The sequence below is a fragment of the Chenopodium quinoa genome, unplaced genomic scaffold (assembly GCF_001683475.1).
Source record: "Chenopodium quinoa cultivar QQ74 unplaced genomic scaffold, ASM168347v1, whole genome shotgun sequence".
NCBI lineage: Eukaryota > Viridiplantae > Streptophyta > Magnoliopsida > Caryophyllales > Amaranthaceae > Chenopodium > Chenopodium quinoa.
The window spans coordinates 8,416,593-8,442,201 of record NW_018743331.1 but is presented as its reverse complement, the minus strand read 5'-3'; the positions used below and the strand labels follow the sequence as shown (position 1 = coordinate 8,442,201).

The 25,609-nt window shown below is 33.3% G+C and overlaps 1 long non-coding RNA gene and 1 pseudogene across 1 annotated transcript; both read right to left on the bottom strand.

Moving 5' to 3' along the window:
- Positions 1 to 3,633: 3,633 nt before the first annotated feature.
- LOC110737888 lies at positions 3,634 to 10,560 on the bottom strand. The gene is made up of 3 exons (XR_002514506.1): positions 10,254 to 10,560; positions 9,277 to 9,451; positions 3,634 to 3,954 (listed from the first exon to the last, which is right to left on the bottom strand). It is a non-coding gene; the product is annotated as an uncharacterized LOC110737888 (long non-coding RNA).
- A 6,943-nt stretch (positions 10,561 to 17,503) lies between these two features.
- On the bottom strand, positions 17,504 to 22,596 carry LOC110737518 (annotated as a pseudogene).
- Between the last annotated feature and the right edge of the window lie 3,013 nt (positions 22,597 to 25,609).

The window sequence follows — 25,609 nt, the reverse complement described above, 5'->3', positions numbered from 1 at the left end:
ACCTTTCATTTATAATAAAGATAGAATGATTGATGAAATGAGTACTTTAGTTATTGCTAATGAATACCCTTTTAGTTACGGTGAAAATGCAAACGTTGAGCATTTTAATAAAGTTGCATTACAACCTGCATTTACTCGTGTCCCCCGAAATACCCTAAGACGTTATACACAAACTTCTTATTATAAGTATAGGAGTGGTTTGATTGAATTATTTCGTACTTTTGATGGTCGTGTTAGTTTTACAAGTGATACATGGACTTCTAGTTTTGGCGAACCTTTTCTTTGCATTACTGCTCATTGGGTGGATGATGATTGGTTTATTCAAAAACGTATACTATGTTTTCAAGCTATGGAAGAAAGGCATACCGGTTTTAACATCAAAGTTCGTATTTTGGATTGTTTAAAAGAATTTCACTTGAATAATAAAGTTTTTTCTTTGTCTCTTGATAATGCAACTGCAAACACAAAGTGTATTGACTATTTGAAAAATGACTCCGAGTTGAATTTGTTGTTGGGTGGTAGTCTCTTGCATGTTAGATGTTGTGCTCATATTTTGAATTTGTCTGTTCAAGAGGGTCTCGCTGAGTTGCAACCATTGCTAAACCCAATTAGAACAGTTATAAAATGGATTAGGATTACTCAGTCAGTTAGAAGAAAGTACATAGCTATGTGTAAAGAGAGAGGTCTTAAGAAAAGACAATGGTCTATTGATACCCCTACCCGTTGGAATTCTACTTTCAAGTTGTTGAGTGATGCTATAAAGTATCGTGATATTTTGACCCAACTTTACAATGAGACTCGTGTTGATCCTACTGAGTTAATAACCGAAAGTCATTGGACTAATGCTTCTTTTGTTCGTGATGTTTTAAATGCTTTTGATAGTGCAACTCATATTTTCTCTTATATTTATGAGCCTAACGTTCATTTAGTCATAATTGAGTGTGTTAAAGTTGTTCACACCATCGAAGAGCATATGAAGATTGATGGACTTCGTCCTGTTCTTGATAGCATGAAACGTAAGTGGCATACTTATTTTAGTGAATTTCCAATCATTTATGGAATTGCTGCTATTCTTGACCCCGGTGTCAAAGCTGAAGGTTTGGAAAATCTTTTAGAATTTTATTATACAAGTTTAAGTATCGATTATGATGTTAGTGAATATATTAACAAATGCAAATCTGTTTTGGGAGACCTTTATGATCATTATGCATCTATTTATGGTTTTGATTTGGCAACACCAACTACTACTAGCACTTCCGATTCTAGATTTGGTTTTCTTGATAAAGTTATGAAAAAAAAACACAAAGCATCTACATCATTCTCATCATCATCTTCTTCAACACTTGCTATTAATGATTATTTGTCATATCAACATGAGACCAACAACAACTTTCAAATTATAAAATGGTGGCAAGAACATAAAAAAAGTTTTCCTATATTGGCGAGAATTGCAAAAGATATACTTGCAGTTCCCGCTTCATCTGTTGCTTCCGAGTCTGCTTTTAGTGCAGGTAGAAGAGTGTTAGATGAAAAAAGATCTCGCTTAACTCCGGAAAGCATTCAAATTTGTGTTTGTAAGAAAGATTGGGATCAAGCTGAAAGAAGAACTCAAGGTTTAAAGGAAGACGAAGACGATGAAGATGATCCTGTGATGATATTGGAGTCGTCAATGGATGATGCAGCTTCCGGGGATGATGATGCAACAAACATGGGTGGCTAGAAAAGTCTAAATCAGGTACGCTAAGAACTACGTGGGCTTTGATTCTTTCGGGATACGTAGGCAACTTATTTTTCGAAAATTACAATTTAATTGCAAAATTAAATTTTAGTTTTCTAAAGATAGGTCCAAGCCCCCCCCCCAAATTTCAAAAGAAGTACAATATAAGAACTACGCTGGCTTTGATTCCTTATTTCATAATATAAGGATACGTAGGCATCTTAATTAAGAGCAAGCCATCAAATTGTTAATTTTGTAAAAATTAAAACACCACACAACCCACCCGACCCTAACCCACGAACCCACCCGACCCTAACCCACAAACCCACCCGACCCTAACCCACCTAACCCACAAACCCACCCGACCCTAACCCACTAACCCACCCGACCCTAACCCACCTAACCCACAAACCCACCCGACCCTAACCCACTAACCCACCCTTCGACCCACCCTAACTCACTAACCCACCTTGACCCGTCTAACCCACGAACCTAGCTCGACCCACCCATGACCCGTCTAACCCACAAACCCAGCTCGACCCACCCACGATCCGTCTAACCCACAAACCCAGCTCGACCCACCCACGACTCGTCTAACCCACGAACCTAACCCTGGTGTGTCCAACTTCTCCGACCCAACCCACGACCCGGCCCACCCTACCCTACGTGTGTCGTGCCGTGTGTCATGAAACCCCAACCCGCGACCCACCTAACCCTAACCCAGCTCGCACGACTCGCACGGTGGACACCTCTACTCGTCACTAACGCCATTTTCGTTCTCCTCTACCATTTTCAAGCTCAAATCTTATCAATTCAACGCGAATTTTCGAAATTCATTTTGCTGAAACTCATCATCGTCTTGAAATCTACAATTTGAACCCAGATTTGTGTAATTTTTCGATACAAATTATGTAAAACCCAGATTTGTACCATTTTCGTTTTCCTCTACTCCATTGACGCGGATTCTGTGCTTTCCCTACTCTATTAAAGCATCTTCTGAGGTAAGATATTTTATATCTCTCTGTTTTGTAATCATTGAATTTCGATTTCATTATCTAGGGTTTATCGTTAATTCTTAAATCGAACTCTTTACATTTTACTTTACCAGTTCTTCAATTTTGAAGTTCTTCTATTGCAAATTGAAGTGAAACAGATTGATTGTTGGATGTGCCAGAAATTTTGCATAGATTATGGTTAATTTTGCAGAAATTTTATTAATCAATTTATAATTAGTTTAATTTTGCGATTTTAGTTGAATTAGATTTCTAAATTTTTTTTTTTAATCTAGCTTGTTATTTTTAGAATGTGTGTAAACTAAAATTCAGTATTTGTGATTTGTTGAATGATTTTAGGTTGATTTTCTTTTTTGTTAACTTTCAATAAAGTTTGATTGATTTTGTGTTCAATTTTGAGTGAATATCAGTAATTTTTTTGAGAATTTGGTTAAGTTGAGAGATACGGTGAGAAGGTGATGTTTGATTGTCCAATTTTGATACTCCATTGAAGCAGTTTCTGATGTTTGATATTACTATTTCTGGTTTTTCTTTTATTTTAAATCAATTAGATTAAAATGTGTTAAAGTAAACTAAAATTATGAAAAAGTAAGCTAAAATAGTGCAAAAGTAAACTACTTCCTCCGGTTTCGGTTATTTGCAACAATGGTACCGTTTACGGATACCAATGCAAAACTTTTAGGAAGTGTTTAGTAGTGGAAAATTGGGTAGTGGGGTAGGTGATTAATAAATTAAAAATGGAGGGAAAGATATTCTAATTTTATGAGGAGAGAGGAAAAAGAGACACATGTGGTCCCAAAATTTCAAATAATTGGGGGTATTGTGGCCCCAATTATTTTGGCACCATTTTTTCCCCTTAAAAATTTTTTCCCTCCTGTTTTTTCAAGTCAGTCACCAAACCCCTTAAAAAGCATCGAAATTTTTTTTTCCCACCAAATCCAAATTTACAAAACCCATTCAAATTTTCCTCCCCCCTTTAAATTTTTCATTCAAAAAGGGGGTATTTAAAGCTACCAGAATAACAGTTCACAAATATTCTTTACAAAATAGTTGTCCTTCATTCCAGACAGAAAAATCAGTCCCAAAATGAATGTTCTGGCTAAATTCCAGACATAAAAATCTACAGTACTAAGTTAGTTGCAGCTTCATCTTCTTCTTCCCTGGTTCAGTAACAGCAACTCAGTCAAAAAAAAGCCCCCACACCTCATCACCAGTACCTGACAACTGGAACTTAGTAAAATTAGTAATCTGAACATGTCAGATTATGCAAATAATCCATATTTTGGCATTGATCAGATGCTGAACGATGAAAACAGTATGGGACAAAGTCAAGCAAACCACCAAGAAGGGACTAAACTGAATGACAGCAACAACAATCGGCATGAGGATTCATTTTAGGAACCAACAGCTAGAAAACAACTGACTACTCAGCAAAAAAGGGAGCTGGTAGATGGTTTTCTACTGAAGTTAGAGGGGGGGGGGGAGTTGCCCAGAGGGTACTTATCAGAACAAGCAAGAAAATTCAATGTACACAGGTCAACCATCCTGAGATTATTTACAGACATCAAAACACAAATGGCACAGGGCAATGTCATAGATGTGAGAAGCAAGAAACTGGGCAAAACAGGACCCAAACCCAGAGAGTACACTGATGAATTCCTATAGTCAGCACCATTGAATAAGAGGACAACAGAGAGAAGCTATGCATGTGCTCTCAAGATCTCACATTCAACCATCCACAAGCTAAAGAAACAAGGCAGATTGAGAACACATACAGCAACAAATCACCCAACATTGACATCCAATCACAAAATAGCAAAAATGAAATGGGTGTTAACTCATTTACTGCCAGCCACTCAGAATTGGGATTGCAAATTTGTGGACATGCAAATTTGTGGACATGCAACAAGTTTTTTTTCACATACATTACATAACTGGTTCCCTCAACAACAACTCTTATATGGAGTTGTTGGAGCAATTCCTAGTTATGAATGTTAAGTGTCAAATGAGTCCCTTCATCACTTGGATTTTGCAGGCACATACAACACAACACACTGAGGGACTCTATTCACCTAGGGACAGGTATCACATGGGGGGACTCATACAGGGACACTCATGCAGGCAACCAATTGGTCATTAGTCTGTGCACCAGCCTCAGGACAATAAACACAGCATAAACAGGCCAACCACCTTCCCACTATTTTTTAATTTTATTTAACCATCCCAACCACCAAGCAAACCACACACAAGAATCAATATCATGCAGAGCATGTCAACCAGCAACCAACAGAATTCCTCACAGGTGAGGATGCACAACAAGCCACCAATACATCCAACAACTACATACAAATTATCTGCACCAGCCTCAGGACAACAAGCACAGCCTACACAGCCCAACCAGTTTTCTACAATTCTTAATTTTTTTTTTTAAACATCCCAACCACCAAGCACACAACTAACCACAAAGAATAGCAGACAAAGCATGAGTAGGTCAACCACCAGCCAACAGAATTCCAAACAGGTGAAGATGCACAACAAGCAAGCAATACAACCAACAACATACAAATTATGTGCATCAGCCTCAGGAAAACAAGCCCAACAACCATCCCACTCAATTCCCACAGTTACTAGCAATCAATCTTAATTTGGATACAGAGCAACCAGCATGAAATACCAACAACACATATACTAGCAATCAATCTCAATTAGGGCAACCAGCATGAAATACCAACAACACAGTTACTAGCAATCAATCTCAATTAGGGCAACCAGCATGAAATACCAACAACACAGTTACTAGCAATCAATCTCAATTAGGGCAACCAGCATGAAATACCAACAACACATATACCACATACTTAATACGGAAATAAGCACGAAAATCAGGCTACTCAACGCAAATTTTTCAAAGAATGCCACATCAAATCAAGAGAAAAATCAAAAACCATGAGATAAAGGACTGAATAAGAAGTAGGTTAAGAAATGCGTCACGCTGCTAGATTAGTTGGTGGTAGTGGTGAAAGGGTTGCAAGACCCTGCACTTTCAACACTGTAAGCCTTAGGGACTCAGATCTGACGCGCTTTTTTCCAGAGAACTCTTGCGTAGTCTTAGATCTGACCACTCCCACCTCCTCCGTAACGGATCTGGCCTGGACAGGGGTTGCAATTGGGGTTTCATCATCATCGCTGTCAAGAACAACAATTTCAGGAGGCTTATTGACGGAAACCTCAACGTCTTTGCCCAGATCTGGACCATGCTCCTCATCGGAGACTTTGTGTGTCAGCTTTGCACCCCCTCCAATTCGACGTTTCATATCAAGGTACATTGCAGTGCGCGTACCTATCAAACGCATCCTCCCCGTGCGTAGGTGGCACTTGTAGGTGGCAATAACGTCAGGATCTTCCTTTTTTTGGTTAGGGGAACTCATTTTTCAGAAATTTTGGAAGAAATAGGTAGTGGAAAACCCAGATCTGCCAATTTTAGGGTTTCAAAATGGAGAGAGAGTGAGTTAAAGAAGGAAGTTTCTGTGAGAACACTGAGAGTGAAACAGCAAAAGACGAAAACAAGGAATAAGTGGTGTAGAAAGGGGGAAGAACGAGGATTTTGAACAGTCGCCATTAATGGTGGTGGGTAGAACTTGCATTAAATATGATGGTTGGGAAGATGAACACTGAGAGGGTAAATGGGATGGGATGGGAACCCTAAATTTTTGGTGGGAATGGTTATATTAATTGGGTGGGTATTAAATTTAGGTAAGTAGAGTTAATCTTGTGATTAGATTATAATCAGTTTTTTTTAAGGGCATTACCGTAATTTGACAATTATAAAATGTACCAAATATTGGAAAAAAAATCTATTTGTTGCAAATAATAGCAAACACCCCAATAAGGTAAATGTTGCAAATAACCGAAACCGGAGGAAGTATATATATTTCTCTAAAAGTATAATATATATTTTGATGCTCACCAAATGTTTGATAAAATGCTACAACGTAGTATACTTGTTGGATTTACTTCAAAATAACGTGAGTGTAAAGTGTAGTACATAATTGTGAAAGGTTGAAGGAAATTAACAATTGCTTGGTACTGACATTTTATTGTGAAAGGCTGAAGGAAATTAACAATATGCGGCTACTGCTTAGGAGCAGAGATTGTTGTAAAATTCACATGACTCAATGGCTGATTGTCTAAATGAAGCTGTGTAAAATTCAGTGCAATCTGTACATGTTAAATAATATGGACATAGGTTTGAGATTTTGAGTTATTAGGGCTCAGAGATACTGAAATGTATGTAATGTGTGGTATATTGAATGGTGTGTAGGTGGTATCAGTACACTTTGCATTCAGATAGTTGGATAAGGCCATGTTTCTATATGCTTGCTTTTTTATCTGTATGTTGTGGCATTGATATGACCTTGAAATTGGGGAGTGGTAACTGTGATAAGCACAAGGCTTGAAGAGTTAAGGCTTAAGTGACCCATATTTATCTTGCAATGGTCAACTCAACTTCTATGGGTTGTGACTAGTAGGAGTGATAGTGTTTATAATGGCAACAATCTGATATTTTCTTCTGTTTTTGAGCAATGTTGCGCACTTGCGTTCATTAATTTTACTGACAATACTTCTTAATGTATGTAGATATCACTCAGAAGAACTTGATGTCTCTGGCTGCAATTGCTGATGCTCAACCTCACAGATGGCAACAGTACCTGCCCAAGTATGCTTGCTTAAAACATCATGTTTAAATATTTTCAATGTAAATTTAATAGTTAGATTATCGATTATGCTTTAGATTGTTACTAGGTATACTAAAACCTATTAGCTCAAGTGGTAGAGTACTATGCAAATGCATAGGGGATGTAGGTTCAATTCCTACATAGGTTGTCTCTAAAACTAAATGAAAAACGCTCAAAGTAAATTAAAAAACATTGAAGTAAATGAAAAACACTCAAAAGTAAATAAATCAAAAACAGATGAGGTGAACTGGAATTGCAGGAACTGGAACTGCTCTAGATGCTTGTCTTCTCACAAAGCATCTAAAAATATTCGGTGACATTCAATGGGAGATAACAAGCAAGGTTTGGGTGGAGCTGTTATGTGATGCTGCTATGCTTTGCTCACCCAAGTCCCATGGCGTGCAATAAAGCAGAGGCCGGGAATTCTCACGTTAGTGTGGCTGTTAATAGCTCATCTTGGTTTACATTGGGTTTGAAAATACAAAAGATGAATAAGGTTGGAAAATGTAGATTCCTATAGTAGTTGTCTAAAGTAAATAAAAAAGTTTTTAAGTGAATAAAAAAGACTCTAAAGTAAACCTATTAGCTCAAGTAGTAGAGCACTATGCGGGTGCATAGAAATGTAGGTTCGATTCCTACATAGGTTACCTCTAAAAGTAAATATAAAATATTCTAAAGTAATTCAAAACATCTCAAAAGTATATCAAAATAGCTAAAAAGTAAATCAAAAGTAAAAAGTATGTACTTAAAAGTAAATAGTATTTACTTAAAAGTAAATAATATTAACTCAAAAGTAAATAGTATTTACTTAAAAGTAAATTATATCTACTCACAACTATTTAGTCTAAGGTGCACATTGCTAAAAAGAAAAAGCAGGGTATTAGTAAATAAAATATTTTTAGATAAGTGACCTTGAGTTTCTAGTAATAAAAGTAGATACAAAATAAGTTAAAGTAAATAAAATATTTATTAAAGTAAATAGAAATTAAATTCACCTTCTCTACTTTTAAAATAAGGAAATTGCTATGAAGAAATGCTTATTGACAATTTCTAATTGCTATGAATGCTTAAATATCTAGTATAAGTGATGGAACCTTCTGTCATACCTTTAATCCTTGGATAAGTGAGCTTGAGTTTTTAAGTAATAAAAGTAGATAGAAAATAAGTTGAAATAAATAAAATATCTCTTAAAAGTAAATACAAATGAACCTACGTGGGATTTGAACCCACATCTTTTGTGCATTTGCACAATGCTCTACCTCTTGAGCTAGTAGGCTAGTGAATATAAAGTTGACAATAATAAAATGAGCAAAGACAACATCAACAACTTCAAAATCAGTTGCTAAGACCAGAGGAAATTTCCAATTTAGAAGCCTTGGAGGTTCTAGAGAGACGAGTGATCCATGTTTCATGAGAATCTACAAATGGAAAGTTGAGAGGGTATAGACCTTCAATTGATCACAGACCTCTTATTGCTGCCTCGTATATCTATAGCCGAAAATGAGAATTGTACAACTTTCTCAGTAGCGACCACAACTAAGTAGTGAACATAAGGAGATATTGTAGTCCTACAAGAGAAAATAAGAGCCAAAGTCTTACACTTCACGCATACCTTGTTTTGTCAGATAATAATACGCATTCAAATGCAATATTACTGAAGCATCTAAGCACGTGCTACCGGAAACAACTTCCTCTCATAAAACCCACACAAATCAAAGACTCGAGGCCATGGCAAAATAAAGTCATCAACAAGACATGATTGATTTTATTGAAGTTAACAATAATAAAATGAGCAAAGACAAGATCATACCTTCTTCCCAAGCATCACAAGCCTCAAAGTAACTTCAGCAGTAGTGTTGGTTGCAAGCAGAACATCAGATATTCTGCTAGTTACAAGTCCTTTTTGAAATCTTGAGTGACATGAGTGTGTGCAACAACAACAATAAAGCCATCAATATGACAATCTAACCGATAGTCCCATATAGCTGCAATGAAACACTCATCCAATTCTCAGTAATCAATAGACAAATACCAAAATTTGCAATACATTTGTTGTTCTACCAGACGATAGCCCCACACAACAACTTTACAACGACCATTAACCAGCAGCATGACATAAACCCTTTCTTTCTTTCTAAACCTTGGTTGCTTTGATATCCTACCATAACAATGTCGTTCAAACTTACTGCTGAATAACATTCTGTGATTATGACTTTATTTAGAAAAATGCACATATAATATCTCTAACATAAGCAGAAAATCAGCAAAGCTCCAGAATCAATAAAGATATTTTAATTAAAAGTAAATAAAATGATATAAAAAGTAAATAAAACCTCTAAAAAAATTCATAAACAAGAAATCTTGCAAGCCTGTGACGCAAAATCCCCCAAGTTTAACAAAATCAATTTCTGAAATTCACTCAAAAACTCAAGGAAAACAACTCAAATATCAAATAAATACCTGATAAACACATAATACTGATGAAGAAAATTGATCCAAATACTCGCCTTAAATTAATTATGATAAACACAAGATTCAATCGACATGGAAGACACTAATTGAATCAAAAACGTTAAATAAAAAAAACGCTAATTGAATAAAATACGCAAGCCCTAATTGAAAAAAAAAACAAAGAAAAAAAATGCAAATCCTTCATATATCAATCGAAATCACAAATACACAAATAAATAATCAAGAAAACCCTAAATTTCGCAAACAAAATCACAAATAACTTGTTACAAAATCGAATAAAATAATGATAACGTAAATCAAATCAGAACAACTTACCACCCCATAAATTTGCTAGAGTAATGAGCAAAGATGAGAAATTGGGAATTTGAGAAGTGAGGATGTGCGAAGATCAGGACAATCACAAGAGAGAGAATTTGCAGGAGGAGAGAGAAAACGAAATGAAGATAGATAAAGTGAAAAGAGAAGCAGGGAAAATTTTAGGGTATTCATTCAAATCCTATAATTACCATTTTACCCTTAATGAAGCGGGTAAGATGACAACCGTTAGATGATGCGTGATGGACGACTGAGATCAGTTCTTAATTCCTATTATTCGACATGGTTCTCACATGATCTCAATCCAATATATATATATATATATATATATATATATATATATATATATATATAAGAAAATGCAAAGTTACTATTTATATCTTTATCCACCTTTCCTTTTTTTTTTCTCTTCTATTTCTTCATCTTCATCCTTGACCTTAAAAGTCATGTTTATTGGGTTTTCTTTTTCCTTTAAGGCTTACGTTGTTTATTTTAGGAAAATGTTAATAATATTTTTATTTTTTTTTTGAAGGAAAAAAATGTGAATAATATTCTTACTATGTTAATTGGCATTATTTTGTTTACCTTGTTTTCCATCTATTTTGTCTCATCTGCATTCTTTTAAGTTAGGGAGAGTGTTAGCTCTAAAAAATAAAAAGTTAAATAATACTAATCTACTAATTACATTTTAATGTTTTAGTTTGTAGAACGTAAAAACTAAGAATAATTCATTATTTTAGAACTCAAAGTATGTAAAACTATTGCGTGTAATCTGAGAATGAAAATAAAAAAAATTATTATGTTTTCAAATGTGTTTTTTGTTTTTTTTTCTTTATGCACCAAGTATGGTATTTAAAATTTCTCATATGAGTCGACTAAATATATTTTTATCATAGACTATACTTGCTCCCATATTTGTCAATCAAATTAACATTTTTTTCTCTTACAAACTTTTCCATAAAAGTCTACGTATCAATTTTTTCACCTGAATACCCTCGAGGTTTTTAAAAATTAACTTAATGCCCTAGCAATTTCCAAAATTCACCAACCATCCCTGAGTTTAATATATCTTCACCAAATGCCTTTAATGACTAACAATTATTTACTCCACTAGTCATTAACCCTTAGCTAACCCATTAACCCTTAATTAATTTAAGGGATATACTTCAAATCACATGCACTTGTTTGCAAGCTACGAAAATTGGTCAATTAAGGTATTAGGAGTCATTTTGGGTCATACTGATCAAAATTGGATACAATAAGAAGTATCTCAAGTTGCGTCCAAGGAAATGTCTCTGTGTGTGTGATATAGCTTTCGACCCACAATATTGCTGGATTCAGGCTTTGAGGGCTAATTGGTTCTTAAGGGCCATATTCAAAGTCGAAATTGGCAACAAATTAAAGCGACTGAAAATATCTCAGTTTGTGTGACCAAATAAAACCCTGATGATTGAAACAAACATCACCGCCATATGGTTTCGGTTGCATGTTAATTAGATTAGAGGATTGCTTTAAATTTCTTAATAGACCAAATTTCCTGCCAATTTTCCTTTTCTAGTTAATTACCTTTTTTTCTTTTTTTTTAAGCCCAATCCCCTTTTCTTATTAGCGTTTTATGTTAGACAAATATTTTATTATATGCCATATTTTTTACACGAGCCCAGTTGGAATAAGAGTCTAATACCGACCGAATTAAAACTACTCCAAACTCCGAAAAAGATATAAATCCATCTAAAAATTAGTTCACAACCAAATTTTATCTATTTCTAGATCTACCATGAGCAGTTGTACATACCTGGTTGTAACACCTCAAATCTCCTTCAATGGAAATACTGGTACAATACGTATAATTATAACGGCTTAGGCGTATTACCGCCACGTGAGAAGGCTAACTTAAAACTCAAACTCATTAGAACTTGCATTGGAAACCAACTCTTACTTTGTAATACTTCAAAAATCTAACCATTATTATGAGTACTCAAAAATTAAATGCAAAACATCAAAAACCCTAAACTAGGTTAAATTATTACCGCGATCCTAAATGCGCATATTGACTCTACCTGAAAATTCACAACTGCTTACCAACAAGGCAAACTGGGAATACCAAAACAAAACAAAAAGTACGGATTAGAAAAATATGCCAAGTACATATATATAAGTGCAAGATATGTAGATTCACATTATTCGCAAACATGCTTTCAAAGATTCAATCATGAAATTCATAATACTTCCTTTGATTCAAACCTTTGAATAAATCTTTTTAAATAACTCAATTAAATCCTCAATTCTCAATAACTCAAATATAATTTAAAGCATTGAAAATCAATTCCTTTTTATCCAATTTCCTCTCCTAAGTATGTGCACAACCCCCCCTCCCCTAAAGTTAGTATCTTTATGTAAAAAGGCTATCCTTGAGGAAATATTATGCCATACAAAGCCCATACTCTTATTAACCAAATCCGCATAGTGGGATTACATACATAACATGCTTGTAAAACTTTAAATAATAATTCAACAATTCCTCTTTAAAAATCCTCCTGTAATTCAATAATAAAATTCCAATTAACAAGTCCCTTTTTTTTAATTCAATACCTTTTAAAACCAATTCCTCTAATCATTAATAAACTTAAGTCATTAAAACATGATATTAAAATCAATCCTTCAAACATATTTATTTCATCAAACCTGGTATTCAATTTAATTCATAACATTCATTTAAATTCAATTCACATAATATATGTTGATCAATTCAAACACTTTAAAAATATATCTAGCCATCTAAACGTACCTTAATCCTTGTTTAGCATAATTCAACACTTAGAACTCAAGAAGATTCACCGAAAACACTGTACAAATACATATCAATAAAACACAACATTAATAAATGAAAATCCCAACTATATGTCATGAACTAATTAAATTCTTTTTATTAATTCTCAAATTAATTTTTGGTTTTTATTTAATTAAATTATAAAGAATAATTATTTTATAAAACCATAATAATAATATTAATAATGAGAATTAAACAAGAAGAGAAGAAGAGAAGGAAAACCAAAAGGAAAAAGAAGGGGGAGAGGTGCGATGGTTGGAAGTAGCACTCTGTTCGGTGGATGGCGGTTAGGACCGTTCAGAGTAGGTGATAGTCGCTGGTGGGAGGTGGTGGCCGGCGCAAAAATCAAGGGAGAGGGATGAGGAAATTAAACCGTTACAAAAATAAGAGAAAGAAGAGAGAAATTTGTGAGTTTTTGTGTGTATTTTTGCATTGGAACGAGGGGGTATTTATTGGTTTAAGAGTGTAGGAATTTAGAAAAATAAGTGTAGAAGAAATATAAAAGTTTTGAGTTATGGAATTGCTTAGAGAGTAAAACTAGAGTTTAAGGAAAATATGAAATTGATGATTAAGCAACATATGAAATATGGAAAGTATTAGTTTCATGGTTGATCATGAAATTGAAGAAGGTAAGAATAGGTTGCTTGGAGAATACTTTTAAGACAAATAAGATCAAAACATCTATGATCATATATTTCTTATATTTGAGTAGGAAAATAATAGAAATTAAGGCAAGATATTTAATTTGAAAAATCTAACAATAATCAATTTAATTAATTAAGCTTGGTTGTTGGCTGAAAATTTTGAGCATTATAATGCTCAATATTTTCGAACATATTAAGCCAATAGGATCAATTTTTTTCTTTAGGAAATACAAAATTATTCTGTAAATAATTCGGTATCTGTAGAAAATAACTAATTAGAGGTTCTTAATTACATTAACCAAATTAACTACTCAAAATCAGATTTTCTTTACTTAGAAAATCCGAAAATTTATGAGCTAATTAGTTTTAGGACTTTTGAAACTAATTAAAATTAAAAGGAAATAAATTTGAATAATTAAATTATCCGAAAATATACCTATATTTTTTGTTTTATTTAGATAATTAAATGGGAAGTTAATCTTATCCAAAATCCAAAATAGTAATTAAGTTTGAAAATAGTTTTGGCCCCATAATTCAAATATCATTTTGGTTCCAAATTCAAATAAACATTAAATTACCGAAATACCCTTTTTAGAAATTAATTAATAATTAATTAGAAAATACTTCTCAAAAATACGGGGGATTACATGATTGTATCTTCTTAACCCAAATCTGATGATGTGTGACTTTTCAATGCCAATTTGGTCGAGTTACATATCGGATAAGAGAATTTCTTGAAATCTATTCATAGCCCACACATTTTCATTTTAATCCACTTAATTTAGTCCATTTCAGGCACAAAGCTTCATTATAAGCCCAAACTCATGTTCAATTCTTTACATATTATTTTTTACCAAAGCCCAATTCACTTAAAACAAACCCTAACCCTACTCCGAGCCTTTAATTGGAAAAGTTCGAAATGAGTAAATGCGTAAAAAAGGCCCACTAACATGTCACGTTAATTCGCTTTTTTTAGCGAATATTCTTCAGGCTCCTTTTCAATATGTTTGAAGGATTTTGCAACATGTTGGCAGTTAATTTTTCTCGAAAAACTCGCAAGAAGTCATAATTGATATTTTACCCTCAGCAAGTATCTCTTATGTATTTTCAACATTTTTCTTCTATGGCAAACACCTATATAGTCAAGTGCACTTGGCTTAAAGGTTTCGATATCAACTCCTTATCTTTAATTGTACGCAATAAAAAACATCTATCAACACATTTTCTTCTGTTCGGAGGCCATCAAATAAGAACTTGAGGCAATCAAAGACAACATATTTTTAAGGTTAACTTTCCGAGTAGCGGAAATTTATCATACAACAGCTTGTAATTTTCCCGAGGAGCGAAAGATTACTATTTATCAACATTACAAGCTTCACGATGCGCAAAGGTTTGTAATCTTATATCATTCATCTGACAATTCTTTCGAGGAACGACGAGTTGTCAACTACTTCTTTTCGAGGCACAAAAGTTTACATCAAATGTCCTGAGGAGCAAAATTCCCGAGGTGCGTAAGATCACTTTTGTGAGTTGCTCGAGGCGTAGGTGCTCAGGATATGTTTCTTGAGGCGAAGAAAGCTATCATCCACCATTTGATATTCTTCCCAATGCATGGAGGTGTTTCGAGTTGTCAACTACTTCTTTTCGAGGCACAAGAGTCTACAACATGTTTCCCAAGAAGCCAAAAATTGTCACAGTCACATTCAGTGATGGAGAAATTCACACTAGATTTCTCGAGGCATAGAAAGCCAAAAATCGGGTCTGTTAAGCCAAAAATCGGTTTGACTCAAAAGGTTTAACTTTAAGAAGGTTTGACTAGGAAGAGTATGAAGAGGTTTGACTTTAGGGATTGCCTAGAAAACGATCGGATGATGATTTGATTGACATGAGAAAGCTGAAGTTAAGATGGTGTGATAATAAAAAGGAATGAAAGACGGACAATGACATGAGATAACTAAGAGGAAGACCCTTGAAGAAAAAACTCGGGGAACAATTTTAACGTATGGGAAAAACCTAAGAAGTACGAACACTACATAGTGGCACCCCTAGGAAGCGTGCCATGCTAGTTTTGTGTGTAACACACTAGAATGTGGCGTTATGTTCAGGTGTGTCACGTCACAAACTGATGTGTTACACTTGCACTAGCTAGGCGTGGCTCGCTAAATCTATGTTCTCATCAAGTTTTTTTTACTCGAAGCGGCTTTAATTACGGTACGGATTTCAGACCACTCGTAAACACGTTGGAAGCCATAGTATAAGCATAGAAGCAACAAATATTCACACTTAACATTTATTCACAAATGATGCAATGAAGTTCTTAACCTAAATGTAAAGGTTCTATGTTCTTACTATTAATCAGCATCATATCTAAAAGTAAAGTTGCGTAGCAAGGTAGTCCGCATTTTGAGAGCATGCGTGTGCATACGGACGACGACTCTATGATTCGTGTAATGGGGACGAAGCGACTCCACATCTTAGTTGATTTATGCATTAAGACCAAGCCTTATTGCCATGCCATACCATGCAAGTTTTCAGTAGGCATAGGCTAAATCTTGTTGGGTTTTGCGGTGTCCGACACCGCGAAAACAAAACCCAAAAATCGGATCGCATGCATAATAATTACGACATAAATAAAAGCATGCAAATAAATAAAATACAAACACATAAAGAGAAGAGAGAGAAAGAAGCTCACCCTAGACGTGTGTTTCACTCACAAATCAAGCTCGAATTGTTGGAAAACTTCAAGCCCTGCAAATGCAAGACCTCCGACGTCTCACACCCTCGATTACCAAACCGGCCCCTACCCCGTAGCTTAGACGGGGCTAGACCAAGATTACTTAGAGTTTACGAACTAAGGTTTTCTCACACTTTGGGAGATCCTTAGAGTTCACCAACTTAAGTGAAATTCCCAATACCCAATCATTGGTATTTATAGGGAATTGTTCCCAAGATTTCCCATCATCTTTCCATGTGGGAGAATTGGTGAAATGTGAAAATCCATGACTTAATTTAATTCTAAATTAAATTAAAAGCATGAGCAATAATCAAATGACAAGTATCAACACACAAGACAAAGTAGGTGGGATGACCACCTTGACCTTAGAGAACAAGGCAAGGGGCTTCCCCAACTATCCCAATCAGCAAAAGGGCAGCTGCCCGGCCTTAGGCAGCAAGGCCAGCCTTGCGCCACAAGGCTAAGCCTGCTAGCCTTTGCCGCAAGTCCACGCACTAGTCGTAGGCCCACACGCATATATACCGCAAGAAGCAGCACCACAAGCGCCATTTGCTTACTGGCCTTGCTAGGCAAGCCCAACTAGGGCTGCCATGGTGCGCAGGCCACTAAGCCGCCCTAACCAGCCCGCAAGCAAGGTCAGGTTAGTTGGGCCTTGCGATGGCTGCTATGGCTTGGTGGCCTAGTTCTTGCGGTCCTAGTCGTTTGCCTTTGATACGAGGCATGACTAGGCCTCGCGCTATTTTTAGCATGATATGTCATTTGATTATTTTCTCATCTTGTTGACTCCTAGAGTCATCTCGACTTGCAACGTTCGGGTTCGACGCTCTAAGCTCGGAATCCGACGTCTGAGTTCGTAAAATCTCTATCGACTTATTTAATCCTCTGGATTAATTCGTCGCCTTGGTTCGATAACACGATTAGGTGTGACCCGAAGGGTTCAGTTAAGAGAAAGCTATGATATTAATTATATATTAACATTACTGATCGGAAGCGGCCTCCAGCTAGGTATTCCGATCACTTGACCTCACTGGATAATTAGCTTTCCTAATTAGTTTCGAACCTTCTATCGGAATAATACACTTCTTCGAAGGACACCATTCCTTTCAATTCTGGGGGTGATAATGGGTTAGTTAAAGGTTGATGACTTGTAGAACTAAAGGTCGTTAGTCACTAAGGGTATTTGGATGTATTTATGATAAACTTGGGGGTTATATGGTGAAGAAAAGGTGATAGTATAAAAAATATACACTTTGATTAATCCAGCAACATATTATATAAAAACATGTGTCTTTTAATATATTAGTAAATAAAAGTCAAAGTTGATATATGAATAGTGCAAAAATCAAATTGATGCATTTAAAAAATATACAAAAGAGTGTCATATGTCGAGCCTCGGATACAATGCATAAAAACTAGGAGTGAGCAAAAATATGGGGTACTATGTCCTGGACTCGGGACTGGTTAGAACCTGTCGAGCTTAGAACTGGTTATAAGTGGTTCCAATTCGAGTTCTTCTCGGACCCAGTACCCGACTGGTACCCGGAACCAGTTCCACAACTGCATAATTCTTAGTCCACTTTATTTAGGACATTATCGTTTCATTGGGCATACATACATAAAAGTTTCATAGCATAATATTAGTTTCTAACTAACCAGTCACCCACATGGCCACATGAAAGGGGTATTCTCTCACTTCTAACCCTAAAATCCTATATTACTCCATCTTATATCTATTACTCCATTTTTAGATCTAAAACACATTTAGTTTTTTTTTTATTTTTTATTTTTTAAATTTTTTTGGTGCCATGAACAAGATGCAAAAGGTTAAATTAATGGAGACGAAGAAGGGGGGGGGGGAGAAAATTAAAGAGAAAGATGGATCAAGCTCTCATCCTAGTCTTATTATTTTGGGTTTTTTGGTTGATTTTTTGTGATTCCGAGCTATTACATACGACAAACAATTAATAAATTTATAAAAATTTAATACGACTCTTGTTTGCTAATCTTATTAAGATATATCTTTCTATCCTTCTTAGTTTTATGATATATTTTTCATAGACAAGTATATACGAAAATTATAATTCAGAGCGTCGCCCGAGAAACACACTAGTTGATGAATAATAAGCAAGTCATGCAATTAAACCTTAGCTTTTACCCTAAACTTGTCAATTTTACATTAATTAATTTCCATTAATTACTTAGTTTATCAACTTAAATCCTATACTTGAATCGTTCAATGTATAACTTTTTAATTTTTTAATTTATATTTACGTCTTACACTTGCATTGATATCAAATTAAAGAAGATATTTCGATTTTCAAGAATCGAGAGTATAAATCTCATTTGCAAAAAAGAAAAAAAAAAACATATTATTTCAATTAGATATAAAAAAGGAAAATTTGACACCAGCAGTCCCAACTATGATTAATCGTTTTTAAAAGTTTTCAATTATTGATTAACTTAGGATGATCCTAACTTTAGGGGGGGTCCTTGTCAAACAGTCCCGAATATATTTTAAACGGTTTGACAACTTAATAATTCAACATACATGCCTTGTTTTTGTTAGGCGTGATTACAAAAATAAATCCTCCACCATTCTAAACACTGCACCCACCCTTATCCCATTTACGATACACCGTCTTCATGTAATTTGCTTAAAAAAACGGACCACTAATGATACAACACGTGTTTAACCGGTTTATCCAGTCATCATAAGCTAGGGACTATTTTAAGAAGGACACCCCCAAAGTTGGGATCACCATGAGTTAATCGATAGTTGGGTCTAGTAACATCAATGTTTTTTTCCTTTAAGATGAAGGACAAGATTACTTAGTAACATATTTTAAACTTAGTTATGAATTCAAGTTTAGGCTTCCCTACGATGATATGAGCACAAACCCATTTATAATCAACCCAAATAATCGACTCATTTACATTCTTAATTATATAGTTTGATGCTTATAAGAGCGAACATGCATGCTTCAATACAGTATAACATTAAAATGTGAAACTTGAATTACATTAAACTATTATTAACAACACAAAAATTTTTATACGACCCGAAAATAATACTTATATAACAAAGGTAAAACAAATCAAGATAAACAAAACACTAATTTTTTTTAAAGGCGTGCATGTTGCAAAACACATAATAAAGATCTTTTTAAAAATGCACATAGTAATTAAAGGTGTTTCATGAATTATAATGGAAACATATATTGCTACAAAAAGATCATAAAAGTTTGTTTAGTCTGTAGCAAGTAAACACAAATTTGTAGCATGACTCCCCATGATAATTATTTGCCATCACCATGATATTAAAGTTTAAAATCATCAAGATTGGCTCTAACCTCATCAAGTGATTTTGAGAAAAAGCTTTTGATGAGGCCCTCAGTTGAGAATTTCTTATAAATAGGTGGATTTTCCTCTGATGTTAGCTCCTTTATTGGACCATGTATCTTCTCAGACGAGTAAAATCCATTATAATTAATTGCAATAGAAATCCTTCGTCCAATTGTTTTCGCAATCACTCTATGACAAACTCCTTTTATCATATCATTAGTTATCATCTGTAAGATATAAGATAGATATAAATATATGTAACACAACAACAGAAACCTTAAAAATTACACAATAATATTAGAATTAGAATTTTTAATAATTCAGTTTAATAGGTAAAAAACCAAAACCTGAAGTATTTTTCCAAAGTTAACAATCAAAGCACCAAAAACAGGCTTGACATTAACCCATTTTTTTCATAAAGGACTTGGAGTCCACCAATATTGTCTTGTAAGAGTATTGTGATGAATGAAGTATCAACATGAGCATCTAATCCAATAGTCAGTTTTGGTTCTGGACATGTTGGGTAATAACTGTTAATTAAGGCCCAGCTTTTTGTACAATTTGCCATATTTCCTAGACATTCGGGTTCAAGTCCAATACCTAATGATATTGACATAAGTATGCGATCAGCAAGCTTATGGATATGGTTAACATACTCCAATGTCACATCCCTGCAAAAACAATTCATTATATAAAAATCAATATTTAAAGCAATCCATTTGAATAATATAGTACATAGTTATGTGTATGCTCATGTTAAGCAATTAAATTTGCATTAATGGTCTGAATTTGTTAGGAATAAACGCACGGGTCATTTTATTTGGTTGTCTCATATGAAAAAAAAACCCAATGACTAACAAATACATTAGTTTAATAATCAGTTGCTTTATATGTTGAGGGATAACAACGAGTTGAATTCGGATCAAATTCTATTAGATCCAGATCCACCTTCATTCTTTAGAGGTGATCTAAATTCGTGGATCCAAAATTTTAGGATCTAGATCTAGATCAACCAAATCCATGTGAGCGTTTTTTGCAATAAAAAAATTATTATTTCAGATATTTCTTTTATAAAATCCAATTGAAATATTATTTTTAAGTTCATTTATATGATTCTGCACTTATAGATCATTCTTTTCAAAATAACAGAAACTGAAGTTATAAATCACTAAAAATAATTCCTCTTTTTCATTTTAGTTGACACGTTTCATTTATCCACAATTTTCAATACATAACTTCAAATATTATATCAATTAATGTTTGAAAAATAGAGACTGAGATAAAACAAACAAGACCTCTCATATTGATGTATTTATTAAGAATAAATCATAAAAATAAGTCAAAGTAACTTATGTATATAGTGCTCAAATCAATTAAAAAGAAACGGATGACTTATATATTAAAGAAATAAAAAATTTCAAAATAAATCAGTAATATGAGAAACACTTAAAGTAAGATCCGTGGGCCGCCAGATCTGGACTAGATCTAGATTTAAAAACTAGTAATAGAGTAGATTATGCCTATCAAAAACAAATTATGATCCGTTGAGTCCAAAACTAGAGGATTTAGATCTTACAATATGGAACTAGAATCACCGTATCTAGATTGGATAAAAGAACCATTTCCATCCCTACATATACTACTTAATTGTTTAAGAACCAAGACCTAATGCACTTTTTTGTGGCAGACTATTCGATACATATACACAGGGTTAGATTTTAGGGAAAATTATATTTCCTCTGTCACGATTTAAAAATCTCGTTTACCTTTACCACAAGTTTTGAAGAAGGAGAATAAAAAGAAAAATTATGGAGGTTGGTTTTTTAAAGATAAATATTTATATAGCAAGGTTTGTAGTTTAAAGTGAAACAAAAAATGATATTAAGGTTTGGTTGGTTAAAAGTAAACAAAAAAAGGTAAATTTGATTTTTATTTAGGTACAAGGTTTATGAGTGAATTAGAATTTTATTTAGTTATGAAGAAAGTATATATCTTATGTATGATAACACCAATTTTGTAACTCAATATTGGAAAATAAATAAGTGTACATTATGTGAGACAGATAATTAACTTACATGCATATAGTAGGCAACTCTTGAGGATCAACTTCACCATTAGTAACTCGAGCGTTCACATACAAAGTGTCTCTCCAATTTGCAGCCTTTGACTGATACAAGTCATGGTTGCTAAAAAAGTACACAGGCTTTGACTGAAAATCGCGACTATAGAACATTTTTTTAGTCTCAGCATCTTGTTCATGAAACATTTGACTTTGTTTAGTCATTGATTCTAACAATTCCTTAGGAACCCCATGGTTTATCACTTGAAAAAATCCCCATTCCTTTGATGCCAGAATAGTTTCCTTGACGATCTCAGCAGTGCGATCTTCATTTTCACCAAAATGTGCAAAGTCTATTATCGGCACACTTATATCATCTGAACATGTACCAAAATCTTTTAAACGATCCTCAAGCGGTCTAAGAAACATGCTAGGAATTTTTTAGATTCCTGCATCTACAAGCCCTTTCACCCCAAGTTTTCCTTCATCGAATGCCTTAAGTTGATTAAGTCGATCATAACTACTTTGTGTTTCATTAAAGGCGCTTTGGGTGTCCATTGGATTTTACAACCTTTATTGGATGAAATAACTTTAAAAGAATTTTTTTTGTTTTCTTTTGGCTTATATTATTTTAGAGTTAATGAAAACTCTAAGAAAAATTGTTCATTATATAATATTCGTAGATTAGATGCATGAGGATATCATGGGATAATCAAAATGCTAATCCATGTGAATCTCACTAATTTATTAAAATATTCAATAGACAACTAATAAATTGGTAAAATCAGATTGCTTATCCATGTGAATCTCATTAATTGGACAACTAAGCTTATGTAATCACTTACTTATCCATGTGAATCTCATTAATTGGAAATAATCAATAGACAAGCTAGTGTGATCACTTGCTTATCCATGTGAATCTCATTAATTGGAAATAATAAAAAGACAAGCTAGTGTAATCACCTTTCTTATCCATGTGAATCTCATTAATTGGAAATAATCAATAGACAGCTATGCTAGTGTAATTACATACTAATTAAGCATGTGAATCTCATTAAATGAAAGGTAAATACTCAATAGACAACTAAGCTAGTGTAATCACTTGCTTATCCATGTGAATCTCATTAAATAGAAATAATCACTATAAATCTAAAATAGTGTAATCACTTGATTATCCATGTGAATCTCATTAAAAGGAAGTAATCAATTGATAGCTAAGCTATTGCGTGTAATCACTTGCATATCCATGTGAATCTCATTAATTGGAAATAACCAATAGACAAGCTAGTGTAATCACCTTTCTTATCCATGTGAATCTCATTAATTGGAAATAATCAATAGACAAATATGATAGTGTATGTAATCACTTACTTATCCATGTGAATCTCATTAAATGAAAATTAAATAATCAATAGACACCTAAGATAGTGTAATCACTTCCTTATCCTTGTGAGTCTCATTAATTGAAAATAAGCAATAGACAACCATGCTAATGTAATCACTTGCTTATCCATGTGAATCTCATCGATTTTGAAATAACCAAAAGACAACTAATTTAAGCTATTGTACTATAGTCACCTTGCTTATCCATGTGATTCTCATTAAAGAGAAATAATCAATAGAAAATTAAGCTACTGTATAAGATGCATGAGGTCATTGCTTTATCATGTGAGAAAATAGTCTTCTACATAGTCTTTATGACATATTCTGTAATGCCTTGTATTTCCAAACCACTATTTTATTTGCTTTTCAACCAATTAAACCTAATTTCTAATTTAAATCTCAATTTCTAAATAATGTTAATTTAATCATTAAAATCGTCATTCCAAGCTTTTGAAACCCTAATTATAATACTTTGACGAAACAATTGAAAGTTATTATTTAAAAGGTTTTATATTTGAGTTTTAATCATTTCAATTATATTGGACATGTTTGAATTGATATTAGCCTTAAAGGGTTATTCCTTAAGCTTAAGCGTCAATTCAGTAAGTGTTACACATAAATTATATGTAATTTTGATATTTGACGTATTGCGATTGATACGGGTCATCATGGGTGATTCCTTGACTAAAGTGCCAATTTGATAGGTATAAAATGATTTTAGGGGTTTTAAAACGTTTTACGTTCAATCGTATCAATATTGATAAATAAAGTTGTATCGGGTGATTCCGTCAACTCGTTTATCAAATTGATATTGTTTATAAACAATTATTTAATTCTTATATTTATAAAACTCATTATAATGTCATTTTATTAATTAGGTCATTATAAATGAATAATAATAATGGTTTCGCATTTCGTCTTTTTATGTCGCTTTTCTATAAATATGAACCTTATTTGTATCGTGATTTAAATTATTGTTTCATTATTATTATTATAATTATTTTTATATTATTATTGAGATATCAATAATATAATTTATAATACCGTTTTAAAATGCGTTTCAAATCGCCTTCTGATATTTATCTTCCTTAGTCTAGTTTTGGGCCTATAAGTTGTTTATGTTCGAACTTTTAAGTGGATTTTCGACCTAGCTTTAGGCGGGTAAGTGAGAAGCTATTAGGGCCTAATATACTTTCTTCTTAAGCTTAACAAACACATCCTAAGTGAGCCCAAAAGGGCAATTAGTCGTAGTTGCACCCTAGTCCAGCTATCGTAGCTGTACCACACCCTATAAAATGAAAATTTAGTGAAAACAATATGAACAACGTTATAAAAATGAACGTTTGAAATTCACGTGTAAAAAAAAAGAACATTTATTACTAAGAATTGAACATGTTTAAGAAAATAATCATTTAGTATATTAAAAATGAATAGGATTATCATATATTCATAAAATTACTGAACCACGACTTTAAAATGAACATTTAGTGAAAAGAAAAACTTATGAATATGTAAAGTAAAATTGAACATCTAGTAATAGAAAATGAACATGTAAAAAAAATAAACATTTACTAATAAAAAGTGAACACGTAAAGAAAATGAACATTTAGTATATTAAAAATGAGCATTTATCATACAATTATGGCATAGCTGGACCATACTTAATGAAATGAACATTTCATCAAAACATTTGAACACATTAAATAAAATGGAAATTTAGTACAAAAAAATAAACATGTAAAAAATGAACATCTCAAAAAAAATTATGAATATTTAGTATATTTAAAAAGAACATGATTTTCATGTATTTATATTGGTTCAAAATTCATTGTATATAATTATTAACAAAAATAAAGATAAAATAAATCATTAAAACATGTTCATTTTTTATGTACTAAATGTTCGTTTTTAGTGTACTAAATGTTCGTTTTGTACAAAATGTTTAATTTCAAAGTATTGTGTGTTCATTTATTTTTACAGAAATTATACACAGTTCGATTGTAATTATTTTAACTTTAAAAATCTGAATATCCACCTTAAATCTAATCTTGGTTCATCATAGAGGCAATAATTATTGATCTATAACATGATGTATTAGGAATCACAATGCAAAATTGATAGATATCAACTATTTTATAACATTCACATATTTATAAACCAAAAAAGAAAAGATCAAAATAACCTTAAGATTCATGATTGCGACGAAGATGATGACGATGGAGAATGCAACAATGATGAAAAATTTGAGAATATCCGAAGTCGAAGGACAAAGAAGTTTAAAGATCAAAGGAATGTGAGGTAAGAAAGAAAATTAACTTATAAGGAAAGGAAAAAAAGAGGAGAGATAAAATTTTGAATTGAGAA